The sequence below is a fragment of the Palaemon carinicauda genome, chromosome 33 (genome assembly GCF_036898095.1).
Source record: "Palaemon carinicauda isolate YSFRI2023 chromosome 33, ASM3689809v2, whole genome shotgun sequence".
Classification (NCBI taxonomy): domain Eukaryota; kingdom Metazoa; phylum Arthropoda; class Malacostraca; order Decapoda; family Palaemonidae; genus Palaemon; species Palaemon carinicauda.
The window spans coordinates 76,747,088-76,764,587 of NC_090757.1; the positions used below are offsets into that span (position 1 = coordinate 76,747,088).

Here is a 17,500-nt window from a genome sequence, read left to right on the forward strand (position 1 = left end):
GGCCTTCAAGAAGAACATGGCGGTCATCCAAGTGCTGAAGGCAGGTGTAGGGACTAGACAGTCAACGTTCACAGCCCACTATCTGAAGGACTGCTCCCTCAGGTCCCAGGAGGGTTTCAAGCTTGGTTCCATCGTGGTCGCCCAGCAGAGGATCTAACGGCAACCACACTCGACATCCCGAATGGGGCGGTGATGGGTAGAGCGTCTCAAAAGCTTATCCCCTCGGCCTACCATGGAAGGACCCGGAATAAGAGATGTCCCCTGGGTGAGTGTTACCTAGTTAACTTACGTTCCTTAATACCTTAATAACCCTTTTTGTTTTTCCCCAACTGATCCCTCACCTCTCTTGCAGGGGTCTATTTGCCCACCTCCTAATTCTGAGGGTCCTAATTATGCGGGACGTGGTAAGTGTTTGTGACGGAATAAATGACAAATTCTCGGAAAATTGGATTTTTCCTAACATACATACCATGTCCCAATAATGTAATTGGTCCCCATCCTTCCCGGCTATGGACCCAACTGTCGTATGACTTTTTCTTGGGACCAAAGTAGAATGGTTAGTGGCGACCCGAGAAGGTCGGCCGAAGCATCACGCTAGGGCTATATATATATATATATATATATATATATATATATATATATATATATATATATATATATATATATATATATATATATATATATATATATATATATATATACATTGTTGTTGGAGAGTTGGTAATGTTACTCCTCTATGTAAATGTGTTTGTGGTAGCTCAAGGACAACTAATTACTGCCCAATGTCCATAACTCCCCTATTATCTAAAGTTTTTGAACGTCTTCTGGCTAACGTCTTAATAGGTTTGTTGAAGGTAATCATCTATTCATCTATTCCCTAGTTTGCAATTTGGTTTTCGTAAAGGCATTGGAGCATGTAATGCCCTTCTTACAATCTCCAGTGCTGAACAAAAATCCCTTGATTGTGGTCAGGAAGTTCGTATGATTGGCCTTGATTTCAGTGCTGCCTTTAACCGTGTTAATCATGAGGCCCTTGTTTTCGAACTCAAACAGTTGGGAGTGGGTGGGTCGTTTCTTAGCATTATTATTGATTTTTGAGGTAATAGATCTCAAAGAGTGGTTTTTAATGGGCATCATAGGGAGTATAGGGATGTGATACTTTTCATACTATATACACATGGCATGTGTTTTGGCCTAGAAAACATGCTTGTTGCATATGCAGATGATGCTACTCTCTTTGCATCAATTCCATCCCCTGAATGTAGATCTGGGGTTGGTGAATCCCTTAATAGAGATTTAGCTAAAATTAGTGCATGGTGCAAATTATGGGGTATGAAATTGAATCCTAACAAAACTCAAAGTATGATTGTAAGTAGGTCAAGGACAGTGGCTCTACAACATCCGGATCTCAATATTAATAATGTTTCTTTAACTTTGTAGGACTCTTTGAAAATTTTAGGTGTGATTCTTGACAGCAAATTTACTTTTGAGAAACACATTAGGTCTGTGTCTTCTTCCATTGCACAAAACATAGGCTTATTGAGAAAGTCTTTCAAGATTTTCGCTGATCAATCTATTCTGAAGAAGTGTTTTAATTCTTTCCTTCTACCTTGTTATGAGTATTGTTCTCCTGTCTGATTTTCAGCTGCTGATTCTCATCTTAATTTGTTGGACAGAAACTCATAGTCTAATAAATTTCTTATTCCTGATCTAGATATTAATCTTTGGCCCCGTCGTTCAATTAGTTCATTATGCAGGTTGCATAAGATATTTCATAACTCTGACCATCCTTTACATTCAGATCTTCCTGTACTATTCCATCCTGTTCGTAATACTAGGCAGGCAGTTAATTCTAATAGCCAGGCCTTCTCCATCATGAGGCTCAATACTACACAGTATTATAGAAGTTTTATTCCAGCTGTGACCCAGTTTTGGAATGATCTTCCTAATTGGGTAGTTGAATTAGTAGAACTTCAAAGTTGCTGCAAATGTTTTTATGTTGAACTGGCTGACATAAGTCTTTTTATAGTTTATATATGACATATCTGTTTTGACGTTGTTAATGTTTTTAGAATGATATATTGTTAATTTGTTCTCATCATTTATTTATTTCGTTATTTCCTTTCCTCACTGGGCTATATTTCCCTACGCCCTTGGGCTTAAAACATCTTGCTTTTCCAACTAGAGCTGTTGCTTGGCTGGTAATAATAATAATAATAATAATAATATATATATATATATATATATATATATATATATATATATATATATATATATATATATATATATATATACACCAGTGTGGTGATGAAAATTGGCCAGACCTCAGCCATGAATAAGGACATGCCTGAGGCATTGTTTCTTCAATTTCCTAGAAATGCCTGCATTTGTTATTGTTGTTGTTAGGTATGAGATGTATGTATATACAGTATATGCATATATAAAGTATATAATTATGTACTATATACTAATACATGTATTGATATTTGATGGTACATATAAATATATATATATATATATATATATATATATATATATATATATATATATATATATATATAATATATATATATATATATATATATATATATATATATATATATATATATATATATATATATATATATATATATATACACAAAATATACAGTTATATATTTATATATCATCATCATCCTCATCATTTATGACTATTGACGCAAGAGGCCTCGGTTAGATTTTGCCAGTCGTCTCCATTTTGAGCTTTTAATTCAATACTTCACCATTCATCATCTCATACTTCGCGTTTCATAGTTCTCAGTCATGTTGGCCTGGGTCTTCCAACTTTTCTAGTGCTTTGTTGAGCCCAGCTGAACGTTTGGTGAACTAATCTCTCTTATGGAGTGTGAAGAGCATGCCCAAACAATCTCCATCTACCCCTCATTATGGTCACATCTCTTATTGTTTCATTTCTAATCCTGTCCTGCCATTTAACTCCTAATATCCTTCTGAGGGCATTTTTCTCAAATCTACTAAATCTATTGGAGATTATGTCATTGTCAAACCATGACCTATGTTGATAGAGTAACACCAAACTCACTAGACTGATATACTGTCAGTAATTTCAGGGGATTTGATTTCAAAATTTTACTTAAGCTAGCCATTGTCTGATTTGCTTTTTCCAGTCTTTCACTAAACTCTAATTCTAAAGTCCCTGTATTGGAGATCATAGTTCTTGAATACCTAAATGATTCTACCTCATTAATCCTTTCTCCTTCTAATGATATTTCATCTTCCATTGCATACTCCGTTCTCATCATCTGTCTTTCTTCTATTTATCTTCAGCCCAAACTCATGTGATATTTCATGCATTTTGGTAAGCAAGCATTGCAAATCCGGGGGTGTTCTGCTAACAAGGACAGCATCGTCAGCATACTCTAGGTCTGCTAAAATCATTTCACCAATCCAGTCCAATCCTTCTCCACCATCGCCAATTGTTCTACTCATTACAAAATTCATGATGAGGATAAACAACATAGGTGATAACACATTCCCTTGGAGTACTCCATTGTTCACTGGAAATTCATTTGATAAGACTCTATCAACATTAACTTTGTACCTATTAAAGAAGAATTCCATAATAAACGCAGGACTCGCCACAAAATTGGTTGGTGCACATTATCAAAGCCTTTCTCATATTCCACAAATGCCATCAAAGGTGGATTTGTATATTCTTCGCACTACTGTACTATGTGTGTGTGCGCATATATATATATATATATATATATATATATATATATATATATATATATATATAAAGTGGACTAGTTACAGCTGATGATGATGATCATAGATACTGTAATCATATATTAATACACACACACACACACACATATATATATATATATATATATATATATATATATATATATATATATATATATATATATATATATATATATACACAGTGTATATGTGTATATGTATGTATATATATATATGTGAGTGTGTGTTTGTGTGAGTAAAACATTATTTAAGCATAACTCAATATTGCTCATCGCTTAAATTTCTGTGGTTGAGTTTGATTAGATAATTGAACTATTTTTTTTTTGTTACACAGTTGCTGTATGTGAATGCAATATTTTGTGACATACAACTTATGCGCTATTTGACTGTAGAAAGATATATTTTGTTATTTGTAGTTTGTGAGTAGATTTTTTTTTCTTTTTTTTTTTGTTTTACTTAGTTGTACACTAAATAGATGTTTAAATATGTTTAAGTCTGGTTATGATGTTTTACTTGTGTCAGTCATTCTTAACAACCATACTAAAATGAATTAATGTACTGCATGTACTTGCTATTTTACCAACACATTTGTATTGAATGAATTGGTGGGTGAGTGGCGTGAGGCATGTATCATTTTTTTTTTTTTTTGAACATTATAAACTTGCACCTTTTGTTAATTATCTTTTTTTTATACATTTCCGTATGTTTTTGTTACTGGACCAACACGCGACTTTCACCATGTGAATGTATTCAATGTATGTATTTTGTTTGCATATTGTCAGACGAATAATTCGTTAAAGGGGATAATTGTCTTGAATTCGGACACCGCTGGCTGTAATTTGTGTTGAGAGATGGAGAATTGCAACTCTAATTGACCATTTTCGCAGGAAATTAACTCGGCAGTTTCTCTTCGGGAGAAACATAGCTATCGAGTGCAGTTTCATGCAATCAATTTGTTTGCACATCTCATGAGATAATAGTAGCTTTTCTTAGTTTTCTTATACAGTAAAATAACTTGAAATCCATTGAAAAAAAATGGTGCTTATGAGCCTGTGCTCCAGAGGACAACTGACATTGTTTTGAACTTTGAACACTGAATAAAGAGTAAATTGCTTTGGCTTTTATACAGTTTTATGCTTTAGGGGATGGAAGGAATGTTTTCAATTTTGAATAGACCATTTGAGGAAAAGATCACTAACAATTATATTAACCAGCACTTAGTGGCTACCCAGGGGGATTTTTTTTTAAACTACCAGAACTTTGTGGCTACAATATTCAAAATGTGGCAGAATAGAAAAAAAAATTCTGAGCGTAGATTCATCATAAGCCAGTTATTTTGTGCATTTAGAAAAGAAAAAGACTCGGTGGGTTTGTAAAACGTAAGCTTACAATCAAGGATTACACCTATAATTTGAATACAGTTCAAAAGATTATCAATGAGAAGATTTGAATGTTGAGGACCTACTGTTCTACTGTTCTTGATCTATTTATAATCATGCTTTGAGTTTTGTTATGGTTCAATTTCATCCACCATAATGTGCACCATACACTAATTTTAATCAGGTCTGTATTCAATGATTCAGCAACCATAAGTATATATTTAGGGGATGGTACTAATGTAAAGAGAGCAGTATCATCTCTATACAGGAAGCTTGTTTTTAAAGCCAAACCACATACAAATATGAGGTAGAAATAGAAATGGGCCCAGAACACTAGAATGTGGAACATCATTTATTTCATTCTTACTGTCAATATGGTACCGGGTACATCAACAACTACTCTTTGCAATCTATTACTTAAAACATTCAATAATGATGCTAAGAAGATATACTTGTGCTTCATGAATAAAACGATCTAAGTCAGCACCAAAGTCAAGGCCAATTATACAAAATTCCTTTACACAGCGCTAAGCCAGATTCTATGACAAGTGGTGATTCTTGAGAAAACGCCACAAAAGTCTGTGTCACATTTATCCATTAGCTGCTTTGTAAGCCTACTCAAGAAGTTCTCAATCAGTTTGTAAAATATTGCACACATTCTTGCACTCCCTGGGTATCTAGGTCCTTCCTTTTGAACCCTTCTTTCCTGCCATCTGTCCAACCCTTTCCAGACCTTCCCCTTCCGTTACGTTGAATTACCTCATCTTTATTTCCACATGTCCTAATTCCCCCCCCCCCCCCCGATCACACTAATCTATTTTTATTCTTTTTACCTTCGCTAACCTTTTCATCCTTGTTTTTGTGGATCAATACATTTCTCACCCTTTCAGTTTTTTTTTTCTTTTTCATTTTGCATGCTGTGTAAACAGTTAGTCTTGACCGCTTCAGCATTTTCTTATATTCGTATTCTATATCCACACTTCGGTGGTATATATTAACCAATTCCCGTAGCTATTTTTTTTATATGTATCCAACCTCTCCTAGAAAACCAGTCATATGAATATACACAATATATATATATATATATATATATATATATATATATATATATATATATATATATATATATATATATACACACACACACACACACACACACACACACATATATATATATATATATATATATATATATATATATATATATACCGGTATGTATGTATGTATGTATGTATGTATGTATGTATACAAAAGAATACTGGGAGTTGAATGGCAGGACATGATAAGAAATGAAACTATAAGAGATTACTCAAGTGCCATATGTGGATGAAATCCTTGTGAGGGGTAGATAGAGATAGCTTGGGAATGATCTTCGTACTCCCCAAGAGAGATTTTTTCACCAAACTTTCAATTGGGCTCCACAAAGCACTGGAAGAGTTGGAAGACCCAGGCCTACATGGCGGAGGAAAGTATGTGTTGATGAATGGAGAAGTATTGATTTCAAAGCTCAAAATAGAGATGACTGGCGAAAGTTATCTGAGGCAATTTGTGTCAATAGACATTGGAGGAAATGATTATGATGATAATATATGTATGCATGTACTGTACATAATGTAATTATACACACAGGCATATATATATATGAACTGATCACAGTCAAGTTGGCCGTTACTGATCGGGATGAGTGGAGTGTCAACAGATTTTTCTTCTTTGTTAGAGGAAGGACGATTACGCTGTGGCTTGGGTGGCACTATGAAAATGACAGTTGTAGGCTTGGCGTCACCAAAACCTCTCCCGATTGTTTGTTATGAGACTTTCGGGTCAAAACAACCAATCATTGATCAGGCATCGCGATGCCCATCTATGGGCGATTTGGAAACTGCCCATAGGCGTCAGTCTGGTTTCGAAGGCCTTGCGAGTGTGTCACGTTAGGGATGGCAGGTGCCAACATGTGTGCCAACCCGAGTACCATTTTCTGATGGCTTTTTTTCTTAGTAACGTAAAGTAATCATAATTAAGGGTGCCCTTGTAAACTTAAGAGAATACAGCATGTGTAAAATGATCAACTCGGCTATTATTTGTGCATGAAATCCCTCTCTATTCATGTTTCCCTAAACTGATTGAACCCCAATACGACCCAGATCGGGTCATATATTTTAGATTTTATTAACAAAATGAGACAAACCATACATTGGTACATAAGAATTATATACAAATATTTTGACCAACATACAGTTGATATTAAAAAGCTAACCATTATATAATGCAATATTTAATTGATGACATAAAGGAATTCACTAGAATAATGATAATAATATTGTTTCATTTACAAACATGACTCGTCTTAAATCCTATAAAAATTATGCAATAGAAAACCATGCTTAAAATCTTACATTTGTAATTTGATCTAACAACTCCCGGAAATGCCAAAGACAAAATGTCTATTCCAAATCATAAATGAAATTAAATATAGCTGGATTGCATTACAACTACATTACTTTTAGTATAATGATTAAAATCTAGAGACCCTGTTATAATCCTGTTCATGAATAGAATCCTGATACTTCATGGACATATTTACATAATGGATATACAAGAGTTTTTTCACCGAGCAAGCTTCTGGTGTCTGAATTTTAACATAAGGTATTATAATCTAATATCATTAGTCAGGTCGCATTCTATTAAAACGTCTTTCAGTTTGGTTACTATTATTATTATTATTATTATTATTATTATTATTACTATCCAAGCTACAACCCTAGTTGGAAAAGCAAGATGCTATAAGCCCAGGGGCTCCAACAGGGAAAAATAGCCCAGTGAGGAAAGGAAATAAGGAAATAAATAAATGAAGAGAACAAATTAACAATAAATCATTCTAAAATAAGAAACAACGTCAAAACAGACATTTCATATAATAAACTATCAACAACATCAAAAACAAATATGTCATAAATAAACTATAAAAAGACTATGTCCGCCTGGTCAACAAAAAAGCATTTGCTCCAACTTTGAACTTTTGAAGTTCTACTGATTCAACCACCCGATTAGGAAGATCATTCCACAACTTGGTCACAGCTGGAATAAAACTTCTAGAGTACTGCGTAGTATTGAGCCTCGTGATGGAGAAGGCCTGGCTATTAGAATTAACTGCCTGCCTAGTATTACGAACAGGATAGAATTGTCCAGGGAGATCTGAATGTAAAGGATGGTCAGAGTTGGGAAAAATCTTATGCAACATGCATAATGAACTAATTGAACGACGGTGCCAGAGATTAATATCTAGATCAGGAATAATAAATTTAATAGACCGTAAGTTTCTGTCCAACAAATTAAGATGAGACTCAGCAGCTGAAGACCAGACAGGAGAACAATACTCAAAACGAGGTAGAATGAAAGAATTAAAACGCTTCTTCAGAATAGATTGATCACCGAAAATCTTGAAAGACTTTCTCAATAAGCCTATTTTTTGTGAAATTGAAGAAGACACAGACCTTATATGTTTTTCAAAAGTAAATTTACTGTCGAGAATCACACCTAAAATTATGAAAGAGTCATACATATTTAAAGAAACATTATCAATACTGAGATCCGGATGTTGAGGAACCACCGTCCTTGACGTACTTACAATCATACTTTGAGTTTTGTTAGGATTCAACTTCATACCCCATAATTTGCACCATGCACTAATTCTAGCTAAATCTCTATTAAGGGATTCACCAACCCTAGATCTACATTCAGGGGATGGTATTGATGCAAAGAGAGTAGCATCATCTGCATATGCAACAAGCTTGTTTTCTAGGCCAAACCACATGTCATGTGTATATAGTATAAAAAGTAATGGGCCAAGAACACTACCCTGTGGAACACCGGATATCACATTCCTATAATCACTATGGTGCCCATCAACAACAACTCTTTGAGATCTATTACTTAAAAAATCAATAATAATGCTAAGAAACGACCCACCCACTCCCAACTGTTTCAGTTTGAAAACAAGGGCCTCATGATTAACACGGTCAAAGGCAGCACTAAAATCAGGGCCAATCATACGAACTTCCCGACCACAATCAAGGTATTTCTGTACAGCATTGGAGATTGTAAGAAGGGCATCACATGCTCCAAGGCCTTTACGAAAACCAAATTGCAAACTAGGGAGTAGATGATTACCTTCAGCAAACCTATTAAGACGTTTTGCCAGAAGACGTTCAAAAACTTTAGATAATATGGGAGTTATGGAAATTGGGCGGTAATCAGTGGGACTTGAGCTACCACAAACACATTTACATAGAGGAGTAACATTACCAATTCTCCAACTAGTGCTAAAAGCTCCTCTTCTTGCTAACTTGCGCAAAATAACAGATAACTTTGGAGCTAAGAAATCTGCTGTCTTTATAAAAAACAAAGGAAAAATACCATTTGGGTCTACACCTCCATATGCATCAAGGTCCATCAACAGAGCTTTAATCTCACGAGATCGAAAAGCTAAACTAGTTAGTTTAGCCTCAGGAAAACAGGAATGAGGAAGTTCAAGTTTTTCATTACTCTGTTTACTGTCAAAAACATCAGCCAAAAGGGTTGCCTTTTCCTTTGGACAGTGAGTGGATGAGCCATCTGGTTTAAGTAAAGGAGGAACTGTTGCATCTACACCAAAGAGTGCAGATTTAAGGGTAGACCACCATTTATGTTCCTGAGTTGTACCAGAAAGTGTTTCTTTTATGGTTAAATTGTACTCCTTTTCAGTTGAGGCATAAACTCTCTGAGCAAAAGCTCGAAGCTGAGTATAGTTGTTCCAGGTCAAATCTGATCTGTTACCTTTCCAAAGTTGATAGGCCTCCTGCTTCTCCAAAAAAGCACGTCTACAATCATCATTGAACCACGGTTTGTCCTTCACTCGGTACCTTAGCACACGAGAAGGGATACGCCTATCAATTATGTTGACTAGATTCTCATTCAAAGGGACAACAGGATCTACACTATTATATAATTGTAACCAATTCAAGCACAAAAGATCATGTAAAATCCCATTCCAGTCTGCTTGGGATTTCATATAAATTTTACAAGAATATGATATATCAGGGACAGGCTGCTCAGTCTTCACTAATAATGAAATCAAGGCATGATCAGATGTCCCGACTGGAGAACCAACCTTACCAGTTATAACGCCAGGGGAGTCAGTGTATACGAGGTCCAAGCAATTACCAGACCTGTGAGTAGCTTCATTTATGATTTGCTCACAGCCTGATTCAGAGGCAAAGTCTAAAGCTCTTAAGCCATGGCGATCGGTAGGAGAGATAGAACTTAACCACTCCCTATGGTGAGCATTAAAATCACCAACAAAGACAAAAGAAGCCTTTCTATCGTCTTCTTGTATCTTAGCCATAATGGTAAGAAGACAATCGAAGATAGAATCATCCATGTCTGGATTCCGGTAGATCGAACATAAATAAAAGTTGTTATGCCTGCCACAAACTTTTATTACCTGAATCTCATGACATCCACATTGATAGCAGAACTTATGAGAAGCAGGGTACTCGGTCCTAATATACACCGCCATTCCCCTGGCCCTAGGGATGGCATCACGTTTCAATATTATTGGCTTCTTAAAACCAGTTATAAGGAGCTCAGATGAGTGCCTCATATTAGAAACCAAAGTTTCTGAGCACAAAAGAATATCATACTGTCTGGACGCAACTGTAAGGTCTTGGATATTTGCATGAAGACCACAAATATTGCAATACAGAAGATGACATTGACGAAATCTAAGACGTACTGGTCCCGGATTTCGCTCAATGTCTCCAGACAGCATAAGAATTAATAGAAATAAAAAAAGAGACATCATACTTATAAACTAGATTAACAAGAATTATAACAAAAACAATACGTACAGAATTATAAACAAAGTGATTGATGATACCCATAGAGTATAGTAAAAAGTCGGAAAAACTGGTCAACATGGAGGAGCCGATACACCATGCAAGGCTAAATACCCTCCAGGAGAGCCACTTCAACTGAAGGGAGGACAGTAAGGATGGTTTTGAGAAGAAAAAGAATCAGAAAAAGGAAAAGACAACCTCTTGATAAACCACCAGGCATCCATGGCCCTTCTATTAAGCCTGCCCAACACACCATTTCAAAAAAAGAGGAAGAAAAAAATAAGATAGAATAGTGTGCCTGAGTGTATCCTCAAGCAAGAGAACTCCAACCCAAGACAGTGGAAGACCATGGTACAGAGGCTATGGCACTACCCAAGACTAGAGAACAGTGGTTTAATATTGGAGTGTCCTTCTCCTAGAAGAGCTGCTTACCACAGCTAAAGAGTCTCTTCTACCCTTACCAAGAGGGAAGTACACTGAACAAATTGCAGTACAGTAATCAACCCCTTGGGTGAAGAAGTGTTAAGTATCTCATTGTTGTCAGGTGTATGAGGAAAGACGAGAATATGTAAAGAATAGGCCAAACTATTCTGTGTAAGTGTAGGCAAAGAAAAAATAAGCCGTGACCAGAGAGAGGGATCCAATGCATTACTGTCTGGCCAGTCAAAGGATCCAATACCTCTCTAGTGGTAGTATCTCAACGGGCGGCTGGTGCCCTGGCCAACCTACTACCTAGTATTGTTACACCGGCAAACCCATGCTTCACGGGTATGCGGCTCCAGCGACCTGTCTCGATTCTTAGATTATGCGACATTAGTCTCAGGCAACTAAAGGACTCTAGAAAAAACTAGTAATATACAAATTAGTTGTATATACATGGTGTAACGTCATTGTCACGTTTAGTTCACTTGCATAAGTGTTAAATTTAGTACATAGTAAACCTCTTGCACTTTTAAGATTCGCTATATCAACAGATGGATTAGAGTTTATATGAGGTTCCAGATATTTAGACATAAATCTAAATGCATTGGTGTTATTCTCTTGACATAATTCGTAAATAAATATAAAGGGTTTTTCAGTGTCGTTTACATTGACTTTGTACCTTAAAAAGTTAAGTTTCCGGATTCTAATAAACAAAGATTTATGCTGGTATTCCCCCTGACTCCAAGTAAGCACCTGACTAGCTGGTTAGACTATTATTCGATCGGTTTAATGTTACCTGTTAACCATGATTCTGAGCTATGTAATAATGACATCACAGCGCCTTCGCATGCCAATTTCTTATACATAAAGGGCATCTGACTATTGGAAGCACAAAATATAGAAAATTGATTCACTACAGCTTGGTTAGATTTTTCGTGCAATGAAATAACATTTGCCATTTTCCCTGAATCTGAAAACCAAGCTCCTAAATACAGATATTGAGGTGAATAACAGACTTGGGTATTGTCTACCTTTAATGGAATTTTGTCTCTTATCACTACCTTTTATTATACATTTTTTTTTTGTCTTTTTGGAATTTATTTCCATTCCGTAATCTCTACAGGACTGGGTCTGGGTAACTACTTACAAACATACTGTACATTCATATTCATTACTATGCATGGGAATTTAAACTCATGTTTCTAATGAACCATATGGTATATGATATATATATATATATATATATATATATATATATATATGTATATATATATATATATATATATATATATATATATATATATATATATATGTATATATATATATATATATATATATATATATATATATATATATATATATATATATATATATATATATATATATATATATATATATATATATATATATATATATATATATATATATATATATATCATCATCATCATCTCCTCCGACGCCTATTGACACAAAGGGCCTCAGTTAAATTTTGCCAAGTCGTCGCTATCTTGAGCTTTTAAATCAATAATTGTCAATTTATCATCTCATACTTCACGTTTCATAGTCTTCAGCCATTTGGGCCTGGGTCTATCTATTCTTCTAGTGCCTTGTTAAGCCCAGTCGAAAGTTTGGTCAACTAATCTCTCTTGGGGAGTCCGGAGAGCATACCCAAACCATCGCCATCTACCCCTCACCATGATCTCATCCACATATGGCACTTGAGTACTATCTCTTGTAGTTTCATTTCTAATCCTGTCCTGCCATTTAACTGCCCATATTCTTCTGAGGCTTTCGTTCTCTATCTACTAAATCTATTGGAGATTATATCATTGTCATACCATGACTCATGCCCATATTGTAACGCTGATCTCACCAAACTGCTATATATTATGATATTCATATGTAATTTCAAGCCATTTGATTTCCAAATTTTACTTAACCTAGCCATTGTCTGATTTGCTTTTTTCAATCTTTCACTAAACTCTAGTTCTAAAGACCCTGCATTGGAGATCATAGTTCCTAAATACCTAAATAATTCTACCTCATTAATCCTTTCTCTTTCTAATGATATTTCATCTTCCATTGCATGCTCTGTTCTCATCGTCTTTGTTTTTCTTCTATTCATCTTGAGCCCAACTTCGTGTCATATTTCATGCATTCTGTTGTGCAATCATTGCAAATCCTGTGGTGTTCTGCTAACAAGGACAGCACGCATCATCAGCATAATCTAGGTCTGCTAATTTCCCATGACCAATCCAGCCAAATCCTTCTCCGCCATCTCCGACTGTTCTACACATTACAAAATCCATCAGGAGGATAAACAACATAGGCGACAACACATTCCCTTGGAGTACTCTGCTGTTCACCGGAAATTCATTTGATAAGACTCCATTAACATCAACTTTGCACTTGCTAAGCTCATGAACAGACTTAATCAAATTCACATATTTAAGAGGAATTCTATAATAACGCAGGGCTCTCACAAAATTGGCCGGTGCACACTATCAAAGGCTTCTTCATAGTCCACAAATGCCATCAAAAGTTGATTTCCCTATTCTAGGTATTTGTGTGCAACATATGTCAAAATGAAAATCTGGTCAGTGCAACTTATACCTTTTCTAAATCCAACTAGTTTATCTTTCAGCTTTTCATCAATCATTTTGTCCAGTCTCTTTAGAATAAGCGTACTATACATCTTCATAACAACTGTTGTAAGTGTTATGTTTCTGTAATTATTGTAATCAGTCAGGTCTCTTTTTTTTTTTTTTTTTTGCTATTTTCACTAACACTCGTAAATTAGATTCATCAGGTTTTGCCTCTTCTTGCCACATTCTACAAAATAATCTTGTGATTATTCTGGGAGTCACTTCATTTTCGGCCATTATCATCTCGACAGTTATTCCATCGTATCCAGGGGCTTTCCATCTCTTGAGTTTTTTTAATGGTAGCATCGACTTCAGACACACTGAATTAATTCATGGGCACATTTTCTTCATCAGCTTTAGGTATATCAATCAAACTATTCCCTTCGTATCTCCTATTCATAACCTTGCTAAAGTGTTCCATCCAACATTGTCTTTCTTCGTCTTCTGTTGTTATAACAGATCCTTCTGTCTTTTTGATTGGTATATGCCTCTTCTTCTTTGCCCAGTCGAGATTTCATTAATAATTCTATGAGCAATTCTTGCACCATATCCATTTCCTGAATTCATAGCTTTGTCAGCCTCATCTGCTTAACTTTCTAAACATTCTCTCTAATCATTCCTGACTTCTTTTGACCTTACTATCAATACTTAGCATGTTCTATCTTGTAATTTTCTTTACTTCCTCGAAAACTTTCAACAATAAATTTCTGTTTTTGTCTCATTTTAATAGTATCCCAAGTATCATTTGATACCCATGGCTTTCTCATTGTAACTGCGTGTCCCTAGACTTCACTAGTAACTGACTGATATATGTTCTTAATATCATGTGTCTCTGTGCTCGTCTTCTAAAAGGTTAGTTATATCAAACCTAGGTATTCTATCTACCTTTTTGTTGAGTGCTTTCAGTTTCAATTTCAGTGTGGCAATGAGGAGCTGGTGATCATTACCAATATATGCATCTCTGTAGCTTCTTACATTTTTCAGTCCTCCTTCTCTCTTTGATAATGAAAATGGGCTCTATTTGATTTTTGTAATTTCCACTTGGTGAACTCCACGTATATTTATGGATGACCTTGTGCTGAAAAAGAGTACCTCCAATGACAAGATTGTTTGCTGAACAGAAACTTATGAAATGTGCTTCATTTTCATTTGCAGCTTCTCCACGACCCTCAATGCCCATCACATTCTATATCCCTTGATTATTTCTTCCAACTTGAGCATTGAGGTCACCAATCACAATTTCCATATCTCTCTCTGGGATCTCATCTATTACACTCTGCAGCTTTCCACTCGGTTAATGCCTTTTCTGCTCTTGGTATCATGATTATTCCTACCATTTCTCTTCCAACTCCATCTGTTCTTCTTAAGCATATATATATATATATATATATATATATATTTCCTTGGTCTAATATTTCTTTACCAATCCCCTTAAAACGTGTTTCAGTTAGGGCCAAGATATCCAAACTATATCAAAAAATCATTCATCACTTGCTGTAACTTCCCAATCGGATTCATGGTGCTAACACTCCAATTACCAATTTTCAATATTCCTTTAGTATTTATAAACCGGGAGATTCTTAGCACCCCGCTACGCTCGGGACTGGGGACCATTCTGTCATTTTCTCTTTTCATAGCCGGACTAAATCTAATTTCTCGGCCAAATTCATCAAAGGATAGCCAGTACCTTGTGATATGAGGTGCCTATCTAACTAAGGCAATTGACCCCTCCTGGTCCATGCTGATTCCAGTAAGGTCATCCGCTTGGTATCAAGAGTAGAAGCCGAAAAGGCATATTGTCTATCGTCCTAAACCTAATCCGTCTGTCTGCTGCCAGTGACTTCATGAAGATTTAGAGGGGCATTTCCTCCACACCCAAAGTTCTCGTTACTCCATCAGGTTGCTCATCCTCTTATACTCGTATGACCGTTGTCAAACATGGATTGCTAAGATATATCGCCTAGCACGGTATATATATATATATATATATATATATATATATATATATATATATATATATATATATATATATATATATGTGTGCGTGTATATATATATATATATATATATATATATATATATATATATATATATATATATATATATATATATATATATATATATATATATGTGTGTGTGTGTGTGTGTGTGTGTGTGTGTATAAATTAATTATTTTAAGATTTGCAACAGAAATTGCATATTGCATACAGTGTAAGAAAATTATTTGGCAAAAACAATATCGAGTTGTGAATGTGTTGACGTAAATTCGGGTGTTGCTAGTGTTGATATTAGCCTACAAAAATGGTGCATTCATTTGAGTGGAGATTGGACGGGAGGTAAATCCTACGTAGGATCTGACTCGGGTGAGTAAAATGTTGAAAGAAACGTTTGAGGATTCCCAGAGAGTAGATTTTGAGGGGAAACAGGTGTTTTTCTACTTGTTCAGAGTTACAGCAGATAATGATTAATTGAGGAACAATTCGTCTTGGTTATGAAGATCGGACATAGGCCCATTTCGTCATTTTGTTTGCAAATATATAAATTTTTTTTAGAATTTCCTAGGTATCTCAGCTAATGAAGAAATTTGGTTATATTTGAAACTTTTGTTGGTGATAAATTGTAGAATGGTCTTGGAACAATATTGCTTATTTTAGTAAGATAACAATATCAATTCAAACCTATACTGAATATCATACATCAAGCACTAAAATTCAAGATGCACCCCAGAGATGTCATTTTGTGGAATTATAATTTATTGGCATGTCCCCATGAAACAGCAGCTCCATTCATTTCATGATAGAGAAAATACATACACGCGCACACACACACACACACACACACACATATATATATATATATATATGTGTGTGTGTGTGTGTGTGTGTGTGTATTTGTGTGTTCGTGTGTGCTTTCTTGCATGCGCGCACACGCGTGCGTATGTGTGTGAAACAAAAAAATGGAAATGTAAAAGAGGAAGAATCACCCTATTGAACAATAAAATCATTGGCCCATTTTCATAAGGTAACACAGTAGATTACTATAGCAGTAACGCTAAATATTTTATTTTATTTATTAGCTCAAGACAGATTTTACAGATACAGCTACAATGTTTTTTTGTTACATACCATAATGCTGTGTGTTCAGAAATTTGTTGATAAATGAGTTAAGCAACTGCCTCTTATCAATAAATCATCTTTTGATAAAGTAAATCATCAATGAAGACACCTTGTCTAAAGTTATAATTGACTGATAGTTTCCACTCATAACTGGAGTAAAATGGGATTCTTGCAAACGATGTCTTATGGTATGCATGTGGAATGCATTCTCCTTGTGGCCGGTTTCGTTAATACTGTGTTGTAGCGTTTTACATTGTTGCTCATGTAACCTGCTTACCTTTAGTCCAGTCCACTTTACG

General features: G+C 35.2%; 1 long non-coding RNA gene across 4 annotated transcripts in view; it reads left to right on the forward strand.

Moving 5' to 3' along the window:
- Positions 1–17,500, forward strand: part of LOC137626344 (uncharacterized) — a 674,176-nt gene that overhangs the window by 488,748 nt on the left and 167,928 nt on the right. The window lies entirely within an intron of this gene.